The sequence below is a fragment of the Acinonyx jubatus genome, chromosome A3 (genome assembly GCF_027475565.1).
Source record: "Acinonyx jubatus isolate Ajub_Pintada_27869175 chromosome A3, VMU_Ajub_asm_v1.0, whole genome shotgun sequence".
Classification (NCBI taxonomy): Eukaryota; Metazoa; Chordata; class Mammalia; order Carnivora; family Felidae; genus Acinonyx; species Acinonyx jubatus.
In genome coordinates this window covers 125,472,115-125,497,926 of record NC_069388.1, presented here as the reverse complement: position 1 = coordinate 125,497,926, position 25,812 = coordinate 125,472,115, and the positions used below count along the sequence as shown (strand labels likewise).

Below are 25,812 nucleotides of genomic sequence, written 5' to 3'. Positions count from 1 at the left end.
ATAAGTACTTATGAAGGGGTGGGTCCTGCAAATACGCTCTCTGACTCTTTTACTTGCTTTTGGAGAATACCATCGGAAGGTGGTTCTCTTTCCATCAGTTACCACTCTGGATGGCCTTTTACTCTTAGAGACACGAGTCTTCTTCCATGGCTGGATTTTCTAGGACTGTCCCTTCCCTACCAAAGCAAAGATGTGTGGGTATCTGCTTCACTGGGTCCTTGGCATGTTGGCCTTAGCTATTGGCTGGACCTGTTTTCCCATGGCATTGCAAGCTGAGATTTACTGACAAAGAGTAAGACATAGTATTGAGCATCTGAAGCAGAGTAAGTCAAAAGAACAACATGGCCAACGGATGCTCTCAAAAGATATATAGTGTAAGGAGTAGATGAAGGAGATGACAGAAAAAGTTGAAAAAGCTGCACAAACATGAAGAACCATCCAATTCTCCCATTTTTCCGGAGCAAGTCATTTTGGCTGTGAGACCTGGGGTCCTCATCTGCACGACAGTCCTATAATAATATCTTCTGTGCAACGTTCTTGCAAGGACTAAATAAAATGGGTGTCAAAACATTGCATATAACTGTAAAATGCCATGCAAATATTAGTTACCATTATTCAGCATTACAACTCATGTTATGGCTTAAGATATGCAGAGAATCAAAGAAATGCAATGTCCCTGGACTCAAATAAGGTGCATTTTTCTTCATCCTTCATGTTTGGTCTTGGAAGATTAATCGTTTATTTCTTTCTTTCTTAAGTTTATTTATTTATTTTGAGAGAGAAAGAGAGCCTGAGTGAGAGAGGGACAGAGAGACAGGCAGAGAGAGAATCCCAGAGAGGGAGAGAAAGAATCCCAAGCAGGCTCCAGGCTGCTGTCTCTGTGAGGCTCAAACTCACAAACTGTGAGATCATGACCTGAGCTGAAATCCAGAGTCAGAGACTTAACCGACTGAGCCACCCAGGTGCCCCAATCCATGTTTCTTCATGCAAAAAGCTTTCACTATCACCAGACCAAGATGGAAAGGCATTAAAAGCTAGCACTTTAAGATACCTTTCTACATGCTGAACATTGTATTTTAGATAGATTCTTCTTATTTCATCTTCAAAATATACATAGGAGGAAGATATATTTTCTAGAAGTAGAAAATTTAGGAGTATTCAGATTACATATAGAAACTGATTAAAAATATATAAACACTTATTAAAAACCCCAAAATTCTCAGAAAACCAGTATTTATGTAAGTCGGTAATAATTTGAGGCTGGGGTCTTCCGATAACTCTATAGATCATTACCTATTTCCATCACAAAAATTCCAAGCATACACAAACGCTTTTGAAAGTAGGCATAAGTAGGTCACTCTTTTAGTAAATGCTAGAAAAATCCCTGAAAATTGCAAATGTTAGCCAAATGGTCATGTCTATGACTGTGTCCCATTTCATAAATATAGCAGGAAGTTTAAGGAAAACACGAACATCTAACGACACACCAAAGTGGCTTACGAAACACCTCCACGGACAAGAAATGGAACGCCGAAGGACAAAGGGGTGACACGCAGATTTGCCAGCAGTTTAAAGGAGAGGACGTTAGGATTACTGCCCACTCAGTCCCAGGAGGCTTGGTTCCCTCCAGTATTAGCCTTCCTCAACACTGATTCTATGATAGTGACTTTTGGAAAAAGAAGGAAAAGGCGAACTCCTATTCCAAGACAAGGGACTCTGACAGCAGTTCGGTGGGAAGTTTCTTTTTCCCCCTTTGTTTTTTAAAATAAAAAAAAGCCACCTTTAATAATGACCTGAGGGAAACGGTCAATGACTTGTTAAACGCCCTCAATACACAGGACACGTGGGGGTGAGGTACGCAATAATGGAAGGCCTGGCCTCAGTACTCAGGGGATGCCCATTCTATTGGGCAGGGAGACCGTAATCGACTTAAGAATGTGATCTACCCAGGAAGCATATAACAAATTTCTGATAAGTGGTAGGTGCTCAGAAATGTTAACTGAATGTGAAAGTAACACTATGTACTTGGTACATCTTAAGAACCAATCAGAGACACTATAGCTTTTTATTACATTATTATACCTAGGAGGGACAAGAACATCCACAGTTTAAAAAAAAATTTTTTTTAATGTTTGTTTTTGAAAGAGAGAGAGAGCACGTGTGACAGAGTGCGAGGAAGGGAGGGGGCAGAGGAAGAGGAAGTCACAGAATCTGAAGAGGCTCCAGGCTCTGAGCTGTCAGCACAGAGCCTGACTTGGGGCTCCAACTCACAAACTTCAAGATCATGACCGGAGCTGAAGTTGGACGCTTAACAGACTGAGCCACCTAGACGCCCCCAAGAAATCCACGTTTCGTTGAGTGCCCACTGTGTGCCTGGCACTATGTTTGAGCTCTGGCACACTTTAGTTCACTCAAACCTCCCAGCAACCCTTCGGCTGGCTGTGATTATCTGTACGTTTATTGGAAGAAAAAGAGGCTCGGGCGGTTAAAGCATCTTCCTGAGGACTACAGGAGAATCAAAGAGAGAGTCTGGGACCCTGAAGTGTATGCTCTTTTCCCCATAGCAGAAGACCTGGAACTTCAGACCCCCAGGAGGTCTCCGTCTGGGGACCCTGGGAGGCCACGATCTGTGGAAAGTGCACGCAGGATGGGCTGTTATTGTACACATGCACTTTCTTTTTTTGGAAGAGGGTCTACTGCTTCTGTTCCCTTCCATTCCAAAGTGGCCTGTTCCACACTAGCACCGCTCACTGGTGTAGACAGGGAGGGAACTGAACACCGCAGGGGGTGGAGTCTCCCTGAGAAGCTGGCACAAAAGAAGTGAGCTGCCCCAAGGGCAACCCTTCGGATCTGAACTGGCCCAGAGAAGCTCTCCAGCTGGGGGTGTGTGGGGGAGGGTGGGGGGAAGGGGGTTTAGAGAGGAGAGGAGAACAAAAGTCACAAGCTGGATGGTGACTCAGCAAGTCTTCCCAGTACAGAAGTCTGATTCCTCAAGGTTCTGTTACTGGTGTATAATTTTGAAGTGGGTGCTTTCATACTTTTTCCCCAAATAGTCTCGAAGGAGGAGGGTGTTTCTCCAGTCACTCTAGGTGTGTTAACAGTGCCTGTAGAGATGGCCCTCACGTTCCTGCCAAGGGAGGCTCTCATCTCCCAAGGGTGACAATTTGGGATGTGCACATGGTGTTTTCTACGACTACTTTCTTGGCTCTGAGCACAAAACCACTTCCACGGGACTTAGCTCTAAGCCTGCTCAGTGGAAAACAATGACCGTCTGGAAAAACAGTTCTCTGCTAACACACACACACACACACACACACACACACACACACACGTGTATTTTTTTTTTTAATTTGGAACTCTGTTTTTATTTGGAAGAAAAAATATTGAATAATAGTATTAGCTGTATTCCCAGAGTGTAAAACCAAATAAAACCAATCTGAGCTTGCTTTTAAAAAACGTGGCCATAGTTTGTGAGGAAATTAATTTGTTTATTATAAGACATAACAAAGGACTCGAGCACAGGGTGCAAGCATTAGTGTGAATGCTGACTGTTCCCTGCATACAGCAGAACTTCAATACCAATCTTCATGAATAGGCACTTGGGAGATTTCTTTAGTAGCTATGACTATCTGAAAAGAGAATTCCTAAGCCAAGACCACCTTGATCAATAAAGAATAGAAGATGAGGAAAAAAATAGATCAAACAGTAGTCCTACACAGTTTTATTTTCTAATGTTTTTCTTCAGGGTCTAAGATGATAAATACCCAATACCTCTATCAGAAGGGATAGGTTCTGTTAGCATTTTAAGTGAGCCAATACCTTCAAGAATCTACAATACTTAGCATCCTTGGTACAAAGATATTAATAAATCAAAGACTTTGATTCTTTATAAATCAGTATTTGGGGGAATAAGAAGTTCTAGTCGATCTTAATATTTTTCTGCAACATAGCATGTAATCCACAGACCAATCATGAACACAACAATGACATATTTATATAACATCACATCTTTGTCAAAGATGCGTCTGGCCACATTCATCCTCACCATGAGCATGTGTTAAATGTAGAAAAGGTATTATTGGACCCGTTTTACAGATCAGAACTCACGGGTCAGGTATAGAAAGTATCTTTCCCAGTGTCTTCCAGTTGGATTCTGGACTTCCTGATCCATAATCCCAAATGTCTTCACAATACATTCTACATTAGAACCGGGATCATCTTTTTAAAGCTCTTACTTAACAAAAAAGCACTTTTTTGTTACACACAAAAGACACACAATACATTTGGGCCAAAGAAGGGTCCAGAATGGAGATGTCCTGCCTCTCAGTCTCACGCTCTATCTACCCAAACAAAGAGTAAATGGGACATCAAATCCATTCTTCTTTTTTTTTGTTTTAATTTTTTTAATGTTTGTTTTTGAGAGAGAGAGAGACGGAGACAGAGAGCGTGAGCCACTGAGGGGCAGAGAGAGAGAGAGAGAGAGGGAGACACAGAATCCGAAGCAGGCTCCAGGATCCAAGCTGTCAGCACAGAGCCTGATGCGGGGCTCGAACTCACAAACTGCAAGATCATGACCTGAGCTGAAGTCGGAAGCCTAACTGACTGAGCCACCCAGTCATCCCTAAATCCATTCTTTACGACATAAAAAGTACAGCTCAGTGTATTGTTGCCACTGGAGGGTTTCTGTTCCATGCTCATCAGGTCTCACCAGAACATGCTAATCAGCTACCTAACAAGGACACCACCAGATGCTTCATAAAACTGTGCACGTCTTTCTATCTCTACCTTGGTTGTCTTACTTCAGACCCTCAGCAGAGCAGAACCTACCTGCATCCAGAAACAGCTCCCAAACCGATCTTCCCGACGCCAGTCTTGTTACCCTTCCATTCATCTCCATATGACTGGCAGAGCCCTCTTTCTAAACACAAATCTGATTATGTTACTTCCTTGCTTAATATGCTTCCACTGCCCCGCAGTGCCTACAGGGAATAGCGCACCCAGGTAAAATGCCCCGGGCACAGAGACACCTGGCCCCTGGCCCCTATCTTCCTCCCCATCCCAGGACCCTTGACTCCACTGACACCCTGCCCTTCTCTAAAGGAGCCCTGCTCTCTAGTGCCTCAGGGCCCTTGCGCATGTTCCTCCTTCTGTTTACAATTACAATGGCAACCAGCATTTCTTAATGCTTTGCAGGCCATAGTGATGACAGCTTCTCATGTATCACCATATCTTAAATTTTACAGCCACACATGAGGGAGGAATTGTTATTATCTCAATTTTTAGAGATAAAGGAATAATCTTAAAGACTTAGAGACTCGCTCAAGACCACAAGGAGCAGAGCGGGGTCTGGCATCCAATTCCGTCTGACCGCTAAGCACTGGTCCTTGGCAAGGGCCTCCCTGGAATTCCCTTTCAAGTACGAGTTTGGAAACCAGAGCCTTCAGGAGTCCCGTGACTTCTCCCGACTCTTTGGCCTGACCTCAGGTAAAGGAAAGCCCACCCACTTGAGTGAGCTCTGCCTCTCTCTGCTCACCTAACATGCTGTGATGACCATATCACGGTGTCCTCCAGCCTAGACTGTGATTCACGCCTGTTCCCTTATCTCTCTTGATGCAAGGTCTTCTGGGGCAGATCCATGTTTACACCTTACTGTGCCCCAGCACTTAGCACAGGGCCTGGCCCACGGGTGGCCCTGAAAAAATAAGAAATCCTTAAAACTGCTCTGCCCAGTGGTTCCAAGGCATCAATGAGTCAAGGGCAAAATAAGAAAAACTAAAGTGTATGTCTTGGGCCACGCAGAAAGGTAAAGCTTTCTAAATTGTACTGGTTGACGAAATTCAAAAATCTAGGAGCTGCTAACCTGGTCAGTTACTTGCTCAGGCTAGGAAGCAGAGCTCCAAGGGGAACCTGCTCTCTGCCCTCAGGCCAGTGCCTCCGGCTGGATCCTGCTACCAGCCTTACCATAAGTCTTACCAGTTTTCCCAGGAGTCTAACTTCCTAACCGCAGTAGTGCCCTGAGATTTCTCTAAGCAGAACTGAGAAAAGCAGGCCAGTTCTGGCTTTGGGAATGTTTCCGGAGACTGTCCGTCTTTAGGAGGGCTATTAAGACAATGTACCTTCCAGCCTGATCAACAAGGTTCAGAGCTGCAGAAATCATGACAACAATCAGGATGGCAGTCGCTGCCAGTGACACCAGAGGCCTGCGGACTCCCCACACCGCCCTGCAAAGCAAACAACCCCTTTGGCTTGCCTTCCATGAACCACCAGCGGCATCCAGGGAGATGTCCCAGGAGGAGAGTGCAGCTCTGAGAGTCTGCTATTCATACAGCTCACACACCCTTTCTCTGGTAGCCCCAGAGCCCTCTCCCGTACGTACTGCTTTTCCACAACTTGACGGCTTTGAATTATAAGCAAAACCGGTTAACCATCAGCCTGTAATGTATCAGATACAAAAGAGGGGGCTTAAAAAAATAACTTCTCAACTAAAATCAAGGTACGCTGCCTAAACGAAATAAGCACCTGTTTTGCTGGAGGGAAAAATGCCCCGATGGAATGATGTTGGCTCAGCTTATAAATTCCGGGAGCTGAAATCTGCTAAGCCAGGTTAGCGATTTTAGATCGCTGGGCTGGGCTGCAAGGCGCTCCCCCATCTGCCGCTTCTGTAATGAAGTCATAAGGTTCTCTGTTGTGTTGCCGAATGGGTTGCCAAGAATCCAACAGATGATTTCATTCCGAGCCGAAGGAGGAAAACTGAAGTAGAGTGAGTCTATTAAAGCACTTTCATCTGACAATAAAAATGAGTTAATGGCTAAAATGTGTTTTCAAAACGTTTTAACACTACAAGTAATGGCACTCAAATGGGAAAATGCCTTGAATATTCTCATCGATCATTAATACCATGGTGTCCCTCAAAAGGGCTTGGCGTTCCCCAGGGAATTCAAACTGCTAGCATCCAGTTGTAAGGCAATCCGTGGGAATTCTCAAAAAAAAAAAAAAAAAAGCCAAGAGACCATTATGGAACCAAACGATTAAGTGCAGGTTTAAAATAGCCCTTTCGATATCTGAGTTCAGTTTTCTAAAATAGACTATTACCTCATCATAGCTAATTTCCCCGTAAACATCAATATTATAGCAGCAAAAAGCCTCCAAGAAATGAGGGCAAAATCCAATTCTTTTTTAGGGATGCCAGTCAGCATGCCCCTCAGTTTCAAATGGTAGCGAATATGGAAACAATCAAGCTGGGGCTTTGCGCTGGACCGGCCCACCACTGGGAAATCATTAGTGAATTTGTTCCCTTTCACTTGTGAAACCAAGAACACGGTTATGAGCAAACTGGTTGGTCAGCCTGTCCCTTAGCTCGAAGGAGGGCTGACAGTCTCAGCCCACCCAGGCCAGTTCTGCCTAATTTCACAAGGAAAGTGACTCCCTGCAGAGCCAGCAGCTTAGGGACTGAGCTCTAGTCTTGGCTTTCCCTGGGCAAGTTATTTATTCCCCTTCTCTGGGTTGGCCTCAGTTCAGCCTAGAAACCAAAAGGAAACACCAAAACACCAAGAAGTTACCCCAAATTTGGGCGGTTCTGACCATCAGTGTTTTAGATTAAACACTGGCAGTTCTCTTGGATTACCAATCTCCATTTTCCCAGAATTCCTTCTTAGGTAAGTGGGTCAACAGGGGCCCGGCAACCCCTTCGTCAGAGGGAGGAGCTGCAGAGAAGATCCTGGAGGGTCTCTGTTCCTCTCTCTTCTCCCTGAATATTCCTTCTCAAGTTTCCAGTTCCTCCATGTAACCTTGAAGTGTTGGCCTCCAGTTGTCTTTCTTCACACCTTTTTCCCTCCCGACTCCCAACTTTCGCCCATATGCTGAAGACTTCTCAACCTCCGGCCCCAAACTGGACCTCCCTCCTCAACTCCACGCCCGTAAATCTAAATGGATTTCCTGAAAGCATAGTGATTCGGAGGGAGAGGTTAATATCTTTCCCAAATATCCTCCCCCCTCCTTTGTTCAATAAAAGACATCATCATTCAACTAATTATATAAGCCAGAAACCTGAGTGTCATCTGAGACTTCCCCATCTACTATACTCCACAGATCCATTCTCTCACCAAACTCTATCCACTTAACTCTCCCATCTCCCCGAGATCCACCCCTCTCCATGCCTTCTCTTTGCTTCGGTATGGCCGATAGTCACTATCTCCACCTCTCTCACCCCCTCGAATGCAACCCCAGATACTCCAAGCACCTGAGATCATGTACCAGTCTCTGAGCATGTTATAGGAAATGCCGTGTGCAGAATCAATGCTGCTGAATTAAATCTCTTCCATTTCTGTTATCTTACAATATAACACTAAGAAAAAAAAAAGGTTTCCCCTTGTCTCTGCCTGGTTTTCATTCCATGGGCAGCTGTATCCCACATTTGTGCTTGAAGTTTCTTTGCCTCCATAGTTCACTGTCGGGTGGTAGGTGAAATATGACCTAGCGTGTTGAGGCACAGGGAGGTGTTATTGAAAGGAATTCTTCTGGGAAGTGAAGGCCCCTGAAGAATCCCACCCACCCCAGGGCCGTGGGTTGACTTGATTCGTAGGTCTAGATTTTCAGATGCTGAGTTTTCCTAAACTGGGGTCCACCTGTGTACCAAAGGTGACATTTGGAATTGACAGGTCAAAACATTAGGGGTTTTACATCCCAGGTCAAATTTATCTGGGGGGGGGGGGAATGTGGGATGTCAAAAATTATGTAAGTACCAAAAAGACCAACAAAAAACATTTCACGTACTAAAAACCTAAGAATTTGAAGTCCAGGGAGGTTGGCACGCTACATTTCATCTCAAGCATTGAGGACATCGCAGGGGCTGCAAAGCTCCCTTGAAATGTCGGAGGCGGGAGTGGTTCTGCTTTTGTTTCCAGTTTCTGAAGTGAGCAACCAGCTGGATTTCAACATATTCTTCATGGCAGATCAAACTAACGTTCTCAAATAAAATCCCTGGCTTGAACCCCAAGCACGTGATGAGGATCATCAACACAGGCTGGACAGGGAAGGGGCGGTCGGGTGGGTTTGCTGAGCACTGGGAGACCTGGCTCTTCCCAGGGGTTAGCTGGGTAGAAGGAAGGCGCGGTTTAGCATAAACGTTTCCAAGCTGGCTGTCAAATTAAGAGGAGGACAATTTTTTTACATGGTATTCAGGGCCATAAAATCTGACCCAAAGCTCTCTTTTCAAGTTTCAGCAACTTTGAACACTCAGTACTTTGGTCACACCAGAATCTGGACAGTACCAACAGCTCTGGCCCCCTTCTTCCTTCTGGGTTGTTTTTGTTGTTGTTGTTTTGCTTGTGCTATTCCCTTTGCCTGGAATGCCCTTCCCCTCTCCTCTGCCTCCAGATGTTCTGTCTGTCTTTCAGTACCCAAATCAAATAGCATTTTCTCCCAGAAACCTCCTATCTGGATTTCCAAGCTGAATGAACCACCTTTGCTGTGAATTCTTTTCAAGAGCTGTCTTCTTCGTTTTCAGAATGTCACCCATTTCACTTTATCCCCCCCGACTCCTCCCCACTGAGCACCAAACATGGGTCCACACACGGCCCTCTTCATTGATGTCTACCAAAATGGATCGGAAGCATTAGATGAGTAGTCACTGCATAGCAACAGTAAGATATCAGTTGTGAATAAACTGAACAGAGAAAATAGTCATGGTAACAGGAAGAGGTCAGAGAAAATAAGCATTTCCCAAAATAGAAGTATTTTGGGGTGCTTGACTCTGTTGTTTTATGGTCACAGATGACTTTGAGAATCTGATGAAAATCAGCCTTTTCAGAAAAATGCACACATCCACAGACTCACATATTTTTTTTTTTTTTTTTGCATATAATTCCAGGAGGTACTAGAAACACACCAAAGCCCAGGAATGGCAACTCCTCATCTGTTTTAAAATCACCAATTCCAGTGGATGAGCAGCCCAACGGAATGAGGAAAGGCATCTTCAAGTGTGTGGACCAACAGACCACACTGAAGAAGAAAGGGAGTCATTTAATGGGAATAGCATGAGCTCTGGACACCTTGGGCAAGTCGTTCTACTCTTCTGAATCTGACTTTTCCTCGTCTGTAAAATGCAAATCGTAATACTTCCTTTACAATGTTGTTATTGAGTAAGATATGCAGATTACGTAGCTAGTGTAGTATCTGGCATGCAATCAGCCCCTGACAACAAATACTAGTTTCTGCACCTCCTGTCTCGCATGGCAAAAACTGCAGTCACAGTGCATACAAGTCATTTCCCTTTCAGCAATAAATACTGCACTGCTGCTTTGGGGCAAGGGAAGAAAGCCTACTCAGACCACCGTCTCCGTGAAGAGGTGAAGCCGGGTGCTGAACGGCTGCTGCAAGCTCATTCGCATGGCTATTAATCATACAAGAGCCCATTTATGACAAACACAGGTCCCTCCCTTTGCATGACAAGGCGTATGGGTCCACAGAGCCCCATTATCCAAAAAAAACAGAGCATTGTGGGCGACACAGGCGAAGCTGAGCGCACACACACAAGCGGACATTGTAAGGCTGTTTGCACAACCCCGCAGTGCTCCTCGAGGATTTCCTGCCAAGGAGACATTTAGATCTCATAGTCTGCTGCAGACATTTGGTCATTCAACATGGCTTCAGGCAGCCGGCTGCAGAAACCCGGGTGCGTGGTCCCCTCTGCTGGCCATCCCCAGGACTGCATGCCGGGGATCCTGGGATGATCCGGCACCCGAGGTGCTGTCAGGATCCCAGCCTCTTCTCTCCTGTCCTTTCTGGAGCAGTACGGTGCAACAGGCATGAGCTTGGGGATCCGGAGAGCCTAGTTCACATCTCAACAGTATCCCGTACTAGCCGCAGACCTTGGACAAGTCACATCACCCCTCAGACCTTACTCTCCCAGATGGGGTCCACAGCACTCATTTGCCTGTGACGAGACCTAACGGAGATGACAGCAGGGCAGAGTGCCTGCGGACGGCCAGTGTGGCACGAACACCTGCCTCCAAGGAGGATGGGCGCTGTCCTCTGACAGCGAAACCAGGAAAGGAAATCAACAAGCACCTGCTGGTAATGTCTTTGCTTAAACTGTAGCCGGCGTTTAGAGGGGAAGTGTGACCCTGTCTTCTCATGTCTCGTCTCTAACGCTTTTTCAAATTGTCCCCCCGTTACTTTACATTGTGTGTCGTGTTGGTGTGGGCGGCACCGTGTGTCCCCTCAGGCTTTATTTCATCCGGCACCTGAAGTGCCCCATCTTCAGGACACACGTAACTTGAAGGCGGGGGGCGAACTGGCAGAAATTCTCAGCCGAAATGTGTTCTTCAAAGACGACAGAAGGACCACGCCCTTGAACTTCTTAAACTGAGCTGTGATCTGCTTCCTGATGTCCAGCATAGCAACAGCCACATGGACTTAATCAATGTATTTAACAACATTTACTTAACCTCCCTGAGTCTGAGTTTCAATATGAGTAAAACAGAGATTACTTCAACCTCTCCAAGGGTGGCTTTTAGAAATAATGAGACAACATAGGTAAGCAGTCTGATGCATAAGTAAGTGGTAGTTGCCATCATCACTATTACCCTTGTTATTTTTATTGTCTCAGTTCATGACCAAGAGCTCCTCTTTCCGACACAACTATTGATATCTGTGAAGGCTTTAAATATTATCTTAGAGATGTATGCCAATGACTTCCAAATTCACAACTGTTGCCCGACCCCCTCGTCTGAACCCCTGACTCATGTATCCAATTGACTATGTGACTTCTCATAAATAGCTGAAACTTAACTCACCCCAAATTAAAGTGTTGCTTTCTCCCCTCAAAAACTGCCCTGCTCCAGTCTTCCGCATCTCAGCCAATGACAATCCCGTGTTTCCAGCAGCTCAGTCCCCAAAAGCTGGTGTTATCCTTGACTTTTTTCTTTCTCTCATACCCCATAACCAAGCTAACAAATCCCACCAGCAATACTTTTAAGATGATCTCAATTCAATTGCTTCTCAAACCGTCCCTTACCAGCACCCTAGACCAAGCCACCAGCCATCAACTCCTGCCCAGAGTATCATACTCACCCTTTACACAGATTTCCCAGCGCTGCTCTCATCCATTCCCAACCACCCAGTCAACTGCCTTTCTGGCAGCTTTGCTGATGTTTAAAAAGTGACATATGCATTATGTCACTCCTCTACTTAAATTGTTTCAGTGGGGCCCTGTTTTACTTATAGTAGGGTACTAGATCCTTATCACGGTCAGCAAGGCATCCTATGTGATGGTACCCCAAAGTGGTTCATCCCCTGCAATCACTGTGATTCAGCTACCTCTGCCTCCTTACCTTTTCTTTTTTGAATGTATGACATATCTTTCTGTCACAGGACCTTTGCACTTCCTAGTCCTTCTGCCCAGAATGCTTTCCCTCCCCCTCCCATATACCTACATGGTTTGCCTTTGGGCCTCTGTTCAAGGTTTACTTTTCAGTGGAGCTCAACCTAACCAACTAGCCCAAAATAGTATTTCTCCCCACCTCACCTCACCCCACCCCACCTCACCCCACCCTGTGCCCAGTCACTGCCTTTATTCTTCTTTCAAATGTCTATTACCATTGACTTGTGTATCCTCAACTCCTAGACTACTGCCTCACACACAGTGGGAATGCCACACATACATACATGTGGAATGAATTAAGTCATTCATTGTAAACAAAACTCCCATGACCCCATGGAGCTTCTCTGTCAACAAAACCTAAGATTTTTCTTCCATATCCCACGGGAGGAGAGGCTCTCAGGTCATCTGGTATTTGGGTCAGACACTGTCTTTTGGATAAGAATGAGGGAGAATTAGTCATTGCAGGGGATGGGGAAATGCATGGTCAGTGAGCATGGTCCTAAGGAGGGACAGTATGAAACCATAAAATAGAAAGTGCATCTTGGAGGGGAGGGGAAGGAGAGGTCAGAAGAATCACTGAGGACTGATTATATACGAACTTTGCAACCAGAAAGTGGGAGCAGGGACATTCCTGGGCAGAAATGCAGCCTGGCAGCTTGGATGGATCAAATGGCTATTGTGTAACTCAAGGCTTGAAGTACACAGGCGATACCATTGACTGTAATGCCTCTGTAATGCCACCAAGTGAACAGAGAGTCATGGGCTCTGTGCCCTAATCTCATTTTAGCCACTTATGTGCTAGGACCTTGGGGAAGGTCATTTTCCTGCTCTGAGCCTCATCCTTATCATCTGTTGCCCACCAGGCCTGGCTCAGGGATCTGGAGCTGCTCCATGTTCCAACCTCCTAGGGTTATACAGAGAGGATATGCAACAATTTCCAAATACGTACCCAGGCAACCTAATGCCCAATCATGAGCTAAGCTAATTAGAAGGGGGATGCACCTTTCCTCCCAGCAACACCATTTCACACTAACAGCACCTTCCACATGCTGCCCTGGTCTTGTTTCTTGAAGCCGTGTGGATTGCAAGTTACATGGCAAGGAGAGTGACGACAGAACCCCAGCACTTTCCAATGTCCCCCGCTATATCAAAATTGGCCCACTGCTGCCATCAGGGAGTGCTACAGAGTTAGTCTGTGAAAAAGCAGTAATTCTGGTATCTGGTAGAATGCCTATACTACTACAGAGAAACTGTTCTCAAGCCCTTCTGTATGTTCGAGGCAGTAAATGTTGTGAAACGCAAAGGCATGCAAACTATAAATAATTTTCATACATTCAACAAAGTTTCCCCCAAGTACCTCTACTGGGCAGTGCTTGGATAGCCTAGTTTAATCCTTCATGTGTATTCAAAGGACTAATATGACATTCTCTAATGCAGACCCTTTTTCCTTGGGAATTCAAGAAGCAATTGAGGACCTGCCAGGTCCCAGCCCTAGAAGCCTCAATCAGGTCTCATTGCAATTACAATAGTAGTACAACTGTAACATTAAGGCTAGGTTGGCGATAATTTGCAAACACCAAAGGTCTACTCTTTGGCTTTCAAATTTCAAATTTGAAAAAACAAATCCCACGAGATGACAAAACAATGATGTTAATACAGATCCCAAGGCTTTGGGAGTCTAGTTATGTTGCCCAGGAAATGGCAGCATTTTGTTGGAATAATAAGCATTTTTCAAAACTTCTAGAAAGTACCACTATACCCAAAGATTTTGGTTAGTTGGCAAATTTCCACTGGCTCTGCTGGGCTCTCTACCAACTTATAGTCAATATAATTTAGCTGATCCCCCACTGGCAATTAAATCAAATACCTCGTCCTCACCCCACCCTGACACTTGCTCCCAAATTAAATGATCTCTTCCTTCCAATGACCCTAGTATATATAGACATAGATGATATAGATATAGATATAGATATAGATATAGACATATAGATATGTATATGGATATAGATATGGATAGATTTTTTTTTTTTAGTTTTTTAAAACATTTATTATTGAGAGACAGAGAGAGACAGAGCATGAGCATGGGAGGGGCAGAGAGAGAAGGAGACACAGAATCCAAAGCAGGCTCCAGGCTCTGAGCTGTCAGCACAGAGCCTGACATGGGGCTTGAACTCACAAACAGTGAGATCATGACCTGAGCCGAAGTTGGATGTCTAACTGACTGAGCCACCCAGCTGCCTCGAGATTTTCTGTATATAGACAACTCGATAGAATATCTATCTATCTACATACACACATCCTGTAAATCCTGTGTATATATTTCTTCCAAAACTAAAATACTTATACATGTCTGTTGAGCTGCTTGAGGGCAGGTCTTAATTATCGCTCCATCCTCAATACCCAGCACAGTCCTTAACAGAGTAGAGAAAGTTGGTGAATGGTTTAAGGAATAAATACATGAACATCTGCTCTTTTTAGGGACTAGTGCTCAGTAAGACTCGATCCCTGCAGTGGTCTGAGATAAGAGCACAACCCAGTGAGGGCAAGAAGCCATGTTCAAAGCCCACTGTAAAGGATGGAAGGTTCTAGTGAGGACTGCGATTGGGGTAAAGTGAAAACGTTCTGGAAAAGGGGCGCAAGAGAAGAGGTAACTCATCTGGGCTGGAATAAGCTGTTAAGGTTTCAGGCAGAAGGAGGCTGTGGACTCGGGAGGGAGAAACTTGTCAGTGAACATCCGGCAACCGGTGAGGCTCGGGAGCTGGATGGAAGGTAAGGCCAAATCACCCACTCTTGGTGGCTGGGTGGGTGGAGATGAGGGGCCTTGGGAGTGACAGCTGTCACAGGCTCACTTGGAGATCCTTTGGGAGATCCCAGTCTTCCGGTTACGATGAAGGGGCAGGACTGGTATTCCTATGCGCTTTTACACCTGCGTTAAACGTAGTTCTCTGCCAGGTAGACTGATATCCTCGGCTGGCCTGGGGCTTGCCTGGATGCCTGTCCCAGTCCTGGGGTGGGAGCGGTGTCCCCTGCTGTCCAGCTCTCACCAGAGCCCCAGGAGTCCTCACATGCCACCCTTCCACGTTCCAGTCACTCCTGCTTACCTGTCTGCCTCTCTTCCTAGAAGGTGAGCACCTCCAGGACAGGAGCTAGGACTTTATGCTTGAATCCACAGCAGGCCACTCAGGGAATACGTGTTTGCTAATAAAAGGGGGGGGGAAATGAGTGCAAAGTGACAGCGTGAATACCAAAATCTGTATCCAAGGATCTCGTGTCTGAGTCCCAGCCACTTGCTTAGAGAAAGAGGGAAGGAAGAATGGGCAGGCAGAAGAGGGGAAAAAATGTGACAGACAGGGAGGAAGGGAGGAAGGAAGGAAGGAAGGAAGGAAGGAAGGAAGGAAGGAAGGAAGGAAGGAAATGTTTTTCCCCTTTCCACCAAGTTTAATGAAGCTATAACTGGTTTCCGGCATATGAAGAAGCAGACAGGGATCTCATGTTATAGTTGAAAATTAAAAGGAAGGAAACTCGAGCCATCTGAAAGCAATCTACACCCTCAGCGAGGCACAAATGGGCTGAAGACAGACAGCAAGGGGCTTTGAGAAGAGTCTGCTTCACCCGCTTGGAGGAGACGGTCAGCGACTCATTCGCACAAAGAGAAGCCTGTGACTGTCCCTGCCTTTGGCCCTGCCAATCAGATTTGGAGGCTGAGCTGGGAGAAGCTCAAGGTCAGGGACAGGCATGACAAAATGACATGTCTCCGGGCTGTGGATTCGCATTTGCAGATGTCTCTTTGAATCGAAATTCCCGTGCTGAAACCTGGGTGCACTTGCAGAAGTGGGCTTCGTTGCCTCCAGGTTGGTGGGCCAGCTGTGAGACAGTCCTGTCCCAGGTGAGAACATGCTGACATATCACCGCTGACACGGAGGACCTTGACCTAAAATCCTGGGGACTCGAAGATGACTTCACTCATCCCCTGCTTACCCACATTCTCCTTGTCAGATAACCACGGTCACAGCCACTGTCAGTCCTGTGCTCAGTGCTATTTTAAGTGCTGCCCACTCATGATCTCATGTGATTCTCCCGATGACCCTCAAAAAATAGGTACCCTGTTCAGTTTTAAGAATTATGAAAGTGAGGTCGTTCGCTAAAACAGTTTTTCTTTGGGCAAATGCAAAAGCTTGCAGTTATGTGTCTTCTCCACTAAGGGGCATTATCGTCTCACATTAAAAATGCCAGACCAGGTCAGGTCTGGGTAGGGCCTTAGCACAAAAGCAGAAGTTTGTAAAAAGGACAAAGCAGAGGGATTGATTTCAATGACCTGGATATTTTCTAAACGTTATTCCTCTTAGTAGTAGAATGTTCAAATTCACAGCTGTAGTACCCAATGCGTACTTAACTCAGTAAACCCCTTAATTCCCGTTCAAGGTCATTTCAAAGGCACTGACTGGTCTTAAAGAGTCAGCCAGCAATGGGCCAAGGCAACTGGGGTGGGGAGAAAAGATTAATAGATTCAACCATTTGGCTAAGTAGTCATCCTCCCCAGCTGCTTTCGCTAATTTCTGACGTCACGTTTTCCACCAAGGGAAACACGGCTTGCGGCTGAATCACCTTGACTCCAGTTGGGAGTGTAAAGTGAAAGAAAAAAATAGGAAAAAAAAAGAAAGAAAGAAAAAAAAGGCTGACATTCTATCCCAAGCTTATCAAAATGAGTTTCTCTGGCTCACTTTGGCACAACTGGAAAACACTATGGAAGTGTACATTAAGATAGGAGGGGATCCTCCATTCATGGCCGTACCCCCACCCCTGTGCTTATAGACAGATAGGCTGTTTCTACACAGATGGGCTTCCGGACATGTGATGCTGCTCTCAGACATGCTCCTGCAGGAAACTCACAATACACAGAGAAGGCAGCAAAGTCACCGTGGGGCTTCCCTGTTTGGATGGATGCACCAAGACCACAATTAAAGCAAACAAACAAAGTCACCGAGTTTATCTCCAAGTTTATTTTAAAGCCCAGCCCAGCTCTTGATGACTCAACCATACGCTATCCCGATTTAAACTTTACCCTGCAGCTGGGGTTCCCAGGCTGGTGTCCGTGGCCACCAATGACTAAATTTGAAAGCACTGCTCTCCATCTGCTGCGGAGCTCGCAGCCTCACAGACGGATCAAGTACTGTTTAGGCTGCGTCTTAATCCCACTTGAAGATTGCAAATTTTTACTCAAACACGAGGTCCGAGGCTACTCTGCTGTTCGCACCAGCAGGAAAGCCCGCTATATGAAACAACCTCAAGTCACCTGGGCCCAGCGGCGTGTGGGAAACAACACCGGAGAGACTGTGGAGACAGCGACTCACCTTCACGGCGGCCGAGCCTGTGCCCTTGGCCATACATTTGAGAAGCACTGCGCTAGACTAAGGATTTGAAGTCCCCTTTTCATTCTGCATCTCCAAAGGAAGCAGTTGTTTTAGGACGAAGGAGATCAGGAGGCTCCCCTGTACTGATTCAACATGCATTTTGTTTTATGAGTGTTTCATTTATTGACCCCACTTGGCACGCATCAAAGTTCAGAAAATAATCAGGGATAGCATTTACGGAGCCCCACGGTGGACCCAGGTCTCGCGCTAAGTGCTTTACACCGGTATCGCGCTCCCGGAGCCCCGGACTAGATGGCTACAAAGCCTTTACGCTTCTCCCTGTTCAAATTGCCTCCTACTCCCCACTCAGCCAGCCTCAGTTTACTCACCTGAGAAAACGATCAGCCAGAAGCTAGACCAGATGATCACACAGATCCCTCTGATCAGTAAGCTTTTATGAAACGTGGAAGGCAAAACTATAGACACATCTTTGTTAAAATAGAAAACCCAGGTGTTTAAATGCAACACTTGCTTCCTTAAGGGGAAAAAAACCCCAGAAAACAATCAACCCATTGTGTGTAGCAATACTTAATTTGACCCTCTACTATTTCGTGTATTACTGACCAAGTCAGCCAGCCTCTCTTAGAACTGACACCAGCAGCTCCTCCTGGGCCCGGACCAGGCACTCAGCAACTCAACACGGTCCCGGGCGTGACCGGGAAGGGACACAGGCGCACGTGGCGGGGGCGCCATCTTCCTGCCCCGGCTGGGGAGCAGGTTGGCATGGCAACGCCGGAGCCAGTCTTCACTTGCTCCCTCCCTTCCCTTTCACGCTATTATCACTGTGTGAGATCTTGCCCCAGAAGAACAGAGAAGTCCTGAGGGCGAGGTCTGATGTCAGGGGAGAACAAGCGAGGCTTTGTGGGGCCCTTCAAGGAGAGGAGGCCCGGCCAGGGCTCTTCGCGCACACAGAGGGGCCTGTGCTCTCTCAGCGTCGGGGGCAGAGAGGTCTGCTCCCGTCCTGCCTGCAGGGCGGGGCCCCCACCAGCACATGGGGGGCCCTGTCCCTCCCCCGACAGGGAGCTGGACAAGGTGGACGGATCTCCACCCGGTGCCCACAGGCTCGCCCACGCCAACCCCCGTGACCACTGTCAAGCAATCTCTCTCTCCTTAGCCATTCTCCCACCTCCCGTTCAGAACGGCACCCCCACCCCTCCACCACCCTTGCAGATCTCTGCCTCCTTCTCACAACCCGTCATCTGCTCCCAGTCTCCTGTCTCCAACCCTCCTGGGCACCACCCCTACTCTGAGCCACCTCTGCCTCTGAGAAGCCTCCCGGGTCAGTCAGCTGCCCTGCTGCCTCTGGTCTCCTAAAATGCTTCAGTTGTTCTAATGGTACAGGAGGTGTCACACATCTGATGTTGGTCTGTTTATCACCATTGCTGACTTCGGCTTGGAAATCCCATCTCCTAGGACCAGTTCTGCACACCGAAGATGCTTACTAAATAGCTTTAAAATGCTCGAACCCACAGAGCATCCCGAAAACGTACTTTTTGCAATATAGTTTTTAAATTTATTTGAGGTGGGGGAGAGGAGCCGAGAGAGAGGGAGACAAAGAGAATCCCAAGCAGGCTCTGCACTGTCACGGCAGAGCCCGACACGGGGCTCAAACTCACAAACCATGAAATCATGACCTGAGCCGAAACCAAGGGTCGGACGCTTAACCGACTTGAGCCACCCGGGTGCCCCCCAAAAACTTACTTTCAAGTAAAATATTCAACTGAGGCTTTAGATCAAAATAAGGAGAGCTAATGCTAATTGAGTCCTTACTATGTGCCCAGCACCACCGGGAGCAGGTGCACATGCTGGCTCATTTAATGAGCAAAGCAGCCTTACTTATGAGGAAGGTGCGATCGACTCTCACTTTACAGATGAGGGAACTGTTGGAGGAGGGATGTGCTAACTGTCTGAACCCACCAGCTGGCGAGCGGGAGAGGAGGACTGTGACCCAGGCGGTCTGGGTCCAGTCTGTCCTCCTACCCATCATGTGACACAGTGTTTCATGATGACCACCACTGAACCAACCCCACCTAAAGTCCCCTCTGATGCACACTGTCACGTGTCATTCCCTGAAAGTAGGGACACACGCCTTTGCAAATGTCATCACATTGCCAGGCCCCTTTTGTCCCATGTAATGGCAACTGAATAATTCTGTCAGATGGCCATGTTCCCCTTCTTCCTGGGCCGACAGCACGGTCAGGAGAGCAAGGTGGCCTGTTGGGAAGTGAGGTCTTTGGAGGAGACACGTTCGGAGCCCGATTTCCTCAGCAACAATTCTCTCCGCAGAACGCATCTGCGCATTTGCAGCCTGGGCCTAACTCTGCTGTGCAGGTCAGATGAAGTCCCCTCATCCTGGGACCACTGGGCTGGCAGCTTCCAAGCCCCAGAGAAAGGCGGGCTCGCCATCAGGGCTAAGCCAAGCACCCTAAGCTGATTCTCCTATCTTCCAGCACAGAGAAGAAGCACAGACAGAGCTTCAAGAAGCTGGAAAACTGGAAGAAAGGGGCAGAGCAAGGGCACCAGGGCTCACAGCATCAGGATGGGGGCAGGGTGCAGGCTGAGCCCTTTTAGTCTGAGAACCAGATCAGCCGTTCTGTGCTCCAGGGCTGATGGAGGCCCTTCCTGCCATGAAAGGGGGGGGGGTCCAGTTTCTCACCTTCCAGAGGTGCTTCCTGGTTCTGGTGGTGCAAAAGCGAACCCCACATCAGGGTCCTGCTGGACAACATGCGGGTTCAGCAGTCATGACTCTCTCTGGGGTCATGTTCGGAAAGGGAAAGCCCTGGACAGTCAGGCCCGACTCCCACGTAGTGACGATAGAGACGGGAAGGGGGTGTCCAAGGTCAAATGGTGAGTCCGTGCCACAGCTCGGGCCAGAACCCAAGTTAATCCCAACACCACAGCCATCCTGTCCTTCCTTCCTTTTCTTTCTCATCTCTGCTCCTTCTTTTCAAACTTCACCTTATGTCAGTTAAAGGCATCCAAGAGAAATGCTTACTCGCCCTGGTACAGCCAGGCTTCTGGAGCAAAGAGGGTGAGAAGAAGCTCACGGTGAGGTTTTTCCTGAGAGGGAGAAGAGAAGAAACCCAGGTGCCATGTCGTCTCCTCTGCCTAGCCCGTCAGGAAGAACAAACAGACCCCCCAAGAGAAGAGTCAAGGAAGCCCTGACTGATTCTCCTGGTTCTCCAAGAGGGGAAATGGAGAGGAGGGTACGTCATGGGGCTGTATCTACCGGAGACTCCAATCAGAGCAAAGCACTCATCCCTCAAGCTGCTTGCTATTGAGATGTTTAAGCCTACTAGAAATGAGGGTGAGCCTGGCTGGCTCAGTCAGTGGAACCCGCTGCTCTTGATCTCAGGGTCATGAGTTTGCGCCCCACATTGGGTGCAGAGATTCCTTAAAGACAACAACAACAGCAACTGGAAGTAAGCCTACCAGAATGGGACAAGGTTAAGTTCAGAGACAGCTCTTCAAGGAGGGAAGGATCCCCAAGTGCCCACAAGCAGAACCAACTGTCGTTATCAAGTAGTGAGCTCCCCGTCCCTGGAAGCATGTAAACAGACACCCGTGGGGCAAGCTGTGGAGAGTCTGCTGGCATCGGAAGATCCGGAGAGGACTCCAAGACAGGATGTCACTGCTCTGTCCAGTGCTGCATTTCGGAGCCGTAGGTGAGGGCCACGTTCAGGGATGATCCTTAACTGCTCCTCACTGGTTTGTCAGAAGGATAGCACGGCATGCAGAGCGGAAGGGGAGACAGTCACAAGTGAGTCTGAGTCCTGACCACCTAGGAGCGGGGGGCCTTGGGCAAGTGGCTTCATGTCTCTGAGCTGCAGTTTCCTCTTCTGTAACGGGCATCCTGGTGTGCTTGTGGACCTCTGGGGCCGGGAGCACAGACCTCAACACACCCAACACGCCCAAGGAAGTGGTGCAGGTCAGCGAGGCCAATTCTAACCCATCCGTTCGTCTTTCAGCCGGCACGAGTGGCTGCAGGGCGTCGGCACCAGGGTGCGTTAGGCTAGAATAGATTCTACATACCGCATACGTGTGCGTGTCTGTGCACGTATGTATGTATATACACACACATACACGTATCTGGGTATATACAGACACACAAACATATACGTATAACTTTTTTCTTTTCATTTTTTTTAAGTTCATTAATTTTTGACAGAGGCAGAGTGCGAGCACGAGCTGGGGAGGGGCAGGGAGAGAGGGAGACACAGAATCCGAAGCAGGCGCCAGGCTCTGAGCCGTCCGCACAGAGCCCAACGTGGGGCTCGAACCCACAAGCTGTGAGATCATGACCTGGGCTGAAGCCGGACGCTTAACCGACTGAGCCTCCCAGGCGCCCCACATAACTTTTTTCTAAGAGGAAGGGAGAGGAGCACAGTTCTAAACACCCCTTGCTGTTTTCACCGGGAATGAGCAGACCTGGCTGTCTGTAAAGTTGAGTTTTGCTACCAGAGAGCCCTGGTGCAAGCTATACTGTTCCGTCAGTGTTTCTGGATGATGGCGATGGAGTCCCTCCTCCTCTTTCCACTTCTTTTCTTGGTCCCTCTCATCCGATTCCACTCACTAACACCTCCATGGGGTCAGAGAAGAGATCGACTCAAATTAGTCAATCTGATTATTTTTAGTCACTGTTGGGAACAAGGTGGGAGGCTAAGGAGGAGGCTACTAATGGATTCTAAAATGCAGAGTTGAGGCATTATCTGTGCACGATGATCACTCTGGCTACTTCCTCTCCACCGCCACCACAGATGTTTGAACACTGGCCCTTATTTATAGAGTGCCATTCTGCACTAGGGGTGTCTCTCGCCCAGCTCCCAACTCCTACTCACCCTTCAATACCCAGCTCATTTGGCCCCTCTTGGAAACCTTTCCTGACTTCCCAGGGCAGAGGATATGCTCCCTTTCTGTACTTTGTGCATGCAAGGGCCTCCTGCCCACTATCTGAGTCTGTGGCTCCTTTGTCATCGTCACAAACATGATCTCCTTGGACGGATGAGCAGGCTTAATGTGTCTTGATGGTTTCCTGTCCTCATACATTCTCAGGTATTGGGACTCAGGTATTGTCTGGCCAGTGAATGTGTACTTTCTAAAGAGAACATTCTTACTGTCCTATTCAACTAGCAGAGGATTAAGAGATAGATATTACCCGTTTGTTTTCTGACTAGAAAAAAAAGGTATCAAGACCTAAATTCCATCATTTCTACTAGACAAACTTGGGCTTTTGCCAGCTACTCCCTCCAGTCAGAAACAAGGCTCATGTTCTCACCGCTTTCCAGCAATTTGAGTGCCAAGACCCCACACGAAACCACCAATGTTCAACATTCACTAGGGCACCGGGCGGCAGGAAGGGCCATGAATTCATCAGCTCCAGAAGACCATCTCATTCAGCCCATCTGCATGAACCTATTTCACATCTGAGGAAGCTACGATCTTATAATGTTACCAGGAGTAGGTATAAAATAAGCACTTTAAAAATGAAGCATTTTTTGATCAATCAGAACAAATTCAGGGTCAATAAAATTAGACCCTTAGTTTCATCTAACTCCAATCTCCTCAGGCCATCAATCTGGGCTTAAAAAACTCTTCCCGCTCTAGGCTGTCCTCAAGTGCACTCAACACCCTTGGCTGGGCATTCAAGGCTCCTGGTTAGCCTTCCATCCCCCCCCCTCTGAAGGGGCCTCTCAGACTTGCCTCACCTCACACTCCAGTGACTGTCGGGCATGGTGACAGGCACCGGGCATCCCCTGCTTATGTCCTTCCTCTGCCTGGAAACTCCCAACACCCCTCCCTGATGTTCCCCACCCTCCTTGCCATTCACTGCTCCTCACCTCTAGGACTGAGTGGAGACGACATGCCCAAGGAGCTGCCCCGTCCTGCCCCTCTGTCTGCATCAGGAGCGTCCCCTTGGGCTCCCTCACAGCCACAGATCAGTTGTGTTGGTTGGCCACTAGCAGGTGTCCCACTAAAACCATAAACCCCTCGAGAGCAGGGTGTAAACCTAGTCGTCATCTGTACCCAGTGTCTACACTAGCACTGACACAGAATAGGCACTCAGATGTTTGCTGAGTGAATTCATCCTGTCTCTACCCTGAAGGCAAGACTTGGTAATACACTATGTGAATGCATTTCAAGAGAACCGGTGGAAGTGACCTGTGCGAGGTGCCCGTGGAAAATGGCCACTCTAGCAAACTGGCTCCACAATGACCAAATCGGAACAACGACTCATTTCGACCTCATTTACCAATGCCACTTTCTCAAGCAGCTTGAACTAGCACTGGACCATGGGCACTAGAACAGGTCTGCGTCTCATTCATCTCCAGAGTCTTGTTACCAATACAGGTTTTTGAACGGATGGCTCTTACTCTACTGGGCAAGAGCATCCGTCCCTTCCTCTACTCAGGGAGGCTTCGGAGATGGGGCCTTTAGAGATGTTCTAGGGAAGAGGGAGGCAAAGTAGGAGAATCTCGGGAAAGGCCAGCCAGAACACAAAAGCCCACGTCCTTACAGTGGCTTATGAGGCCCTACATGATCTGACTGCTTCTCTCCGCCCTCACCCCCTTCCACTGTCCCCTGCTCCTTCTGCTCCAATCCTACTGGCTGCTTGCAGCTCCTTAAGCATATTCCCGCCTCAGGGCCTCTGCTCCTTCTAGCCTCCCTCCCTCCCTCTGTCTACATCCTACTCCAGTAACACCTAGCCAGGGAGGCTTCCCCTGGACCCTGTATAGAACAGCAGTCCTGCTCTCCCCACATCCCATCTCTCTGGCTTGCTTTATTTATTTAGGTTTTCCTATTTTACTTTTTTCCATAACACTGAACACTGCCTGATACAATGTACAAATGTTTATTTGTTGATGATCCCACAATTGGTGCCGTAGGCCTAACACCAAGATGGCACCTTCTTCGGAGCTAACGCACACACAAGGCACGAGGTTACAAAAGAACCCGATGGGGGATCAAAGCTACACTTAAGTAGCTCTAGATAAGACTGGGGACGAAAAGGAGCTAACATTTGTTGAGGAAGAAACTATGTTAATGCATTTCAACTATATCCTTTGATCTTGACCACAAGTGGACAAGTGGACAACATAGGGCATATTGTCCCCATCTTACCGATGGGGAAACAGAACCTCAGGAATTTGAAATGATCTCAGCAAAATCACTCAACTAAAGAAGCAGAACCAAGATTTGAAATGGGGTCTGTCTAATTCTAAAAGCTCTCCTCCTTCCTCTAAATTATGCTGTAGCCTGGCGGCCACTCTAGGGAAAGAAACCATAAGAGGAAGAAAAAGGAAGGGAGCGCAAGACAATCCTATTCCCTCAAAGAATGAGAATTCGGTGTAAGCCACAAGTCTAGGATGAAACCGGAAAACACCTTAGAGATCAGCTGGTCTTGCTTTCTGTGCTACACTCAGCTGTATGAAATGTTTCTGCTTTTGGTTTTAAGGGAACTCAAGACATCTAGATGAAGAAGAAGAGCTTTTGGACAGAGGGCAGCAGAAGGTAACACCAGCAAGTGGAGAAAGATTAACAGGTGCATGGCCTTCTCAGTGTATTGGCATCTCCTTCGTGACTCCTGGTCTTGTCCTGGTGGGCGTCCTGGGCCAGCTTATGGAGATGTGTTAGAATACCAGAACCCAGGCTGCTGAGCCCTCAGTAGAACCTTAGTCATCTGGGAGGCGAGTCGGTTCATGTCACGTCCGAGTTCAACGAAGAAGTTCAGGCAGATGTGGCGCAGTCCTTGCAGATCCATAATGGATCAGGAGGAGGTGACAGAGGAGGAAAGCAGTAACAACAAAGAACCCATGTGCCTGGCCACCTGCAGCTGGTGCGTGGCAATGCTCCTGGATGAGAACTTCGCAAACTAAAAATGTCTCAAAAAATGTTACAGCCAGTGCGAGGCACACCAGACCTCTGGCACGAGACCCGAATTCCATCCTGAGTTTGCTACTTAAGGACTTTCCTGCTCACCTGAGTCTGCACGGCAAGAATGGGCAAGACAGGAACCCAGAT

General features: G+C 47.5%; 1 protein-coding gene across 7 annotated transcripts in view; it reads right to left on the bottom strand.

Annotated features, from left to right (window-relative positions):
• Nucleotides 1-25,812, bottom strand: part of CYRIA (CYFIP related Rac1 interactor A) — a 106,810-nt gene that overhangs the window by 36,382 nt on the left and 44,616 nt on the right. For 6 of the 7 annotated variants that reach the window (XM_027077941.2, XM_053201214.1, XM_053201213.1 and 3 more), the window contains one exon: nt 15,484-15,580. The exons of the other annotated variant lie outside the window; for it this stretch is intronic. The gene's annotated coding sequence lies outside the window, so the exon portion shown is untranslated. The remainder of the gene's footprint in view (nt 1-15,483; nt 15,581-25,812) is intronic. 7 annotated transcript variants of the gene reach the window in all.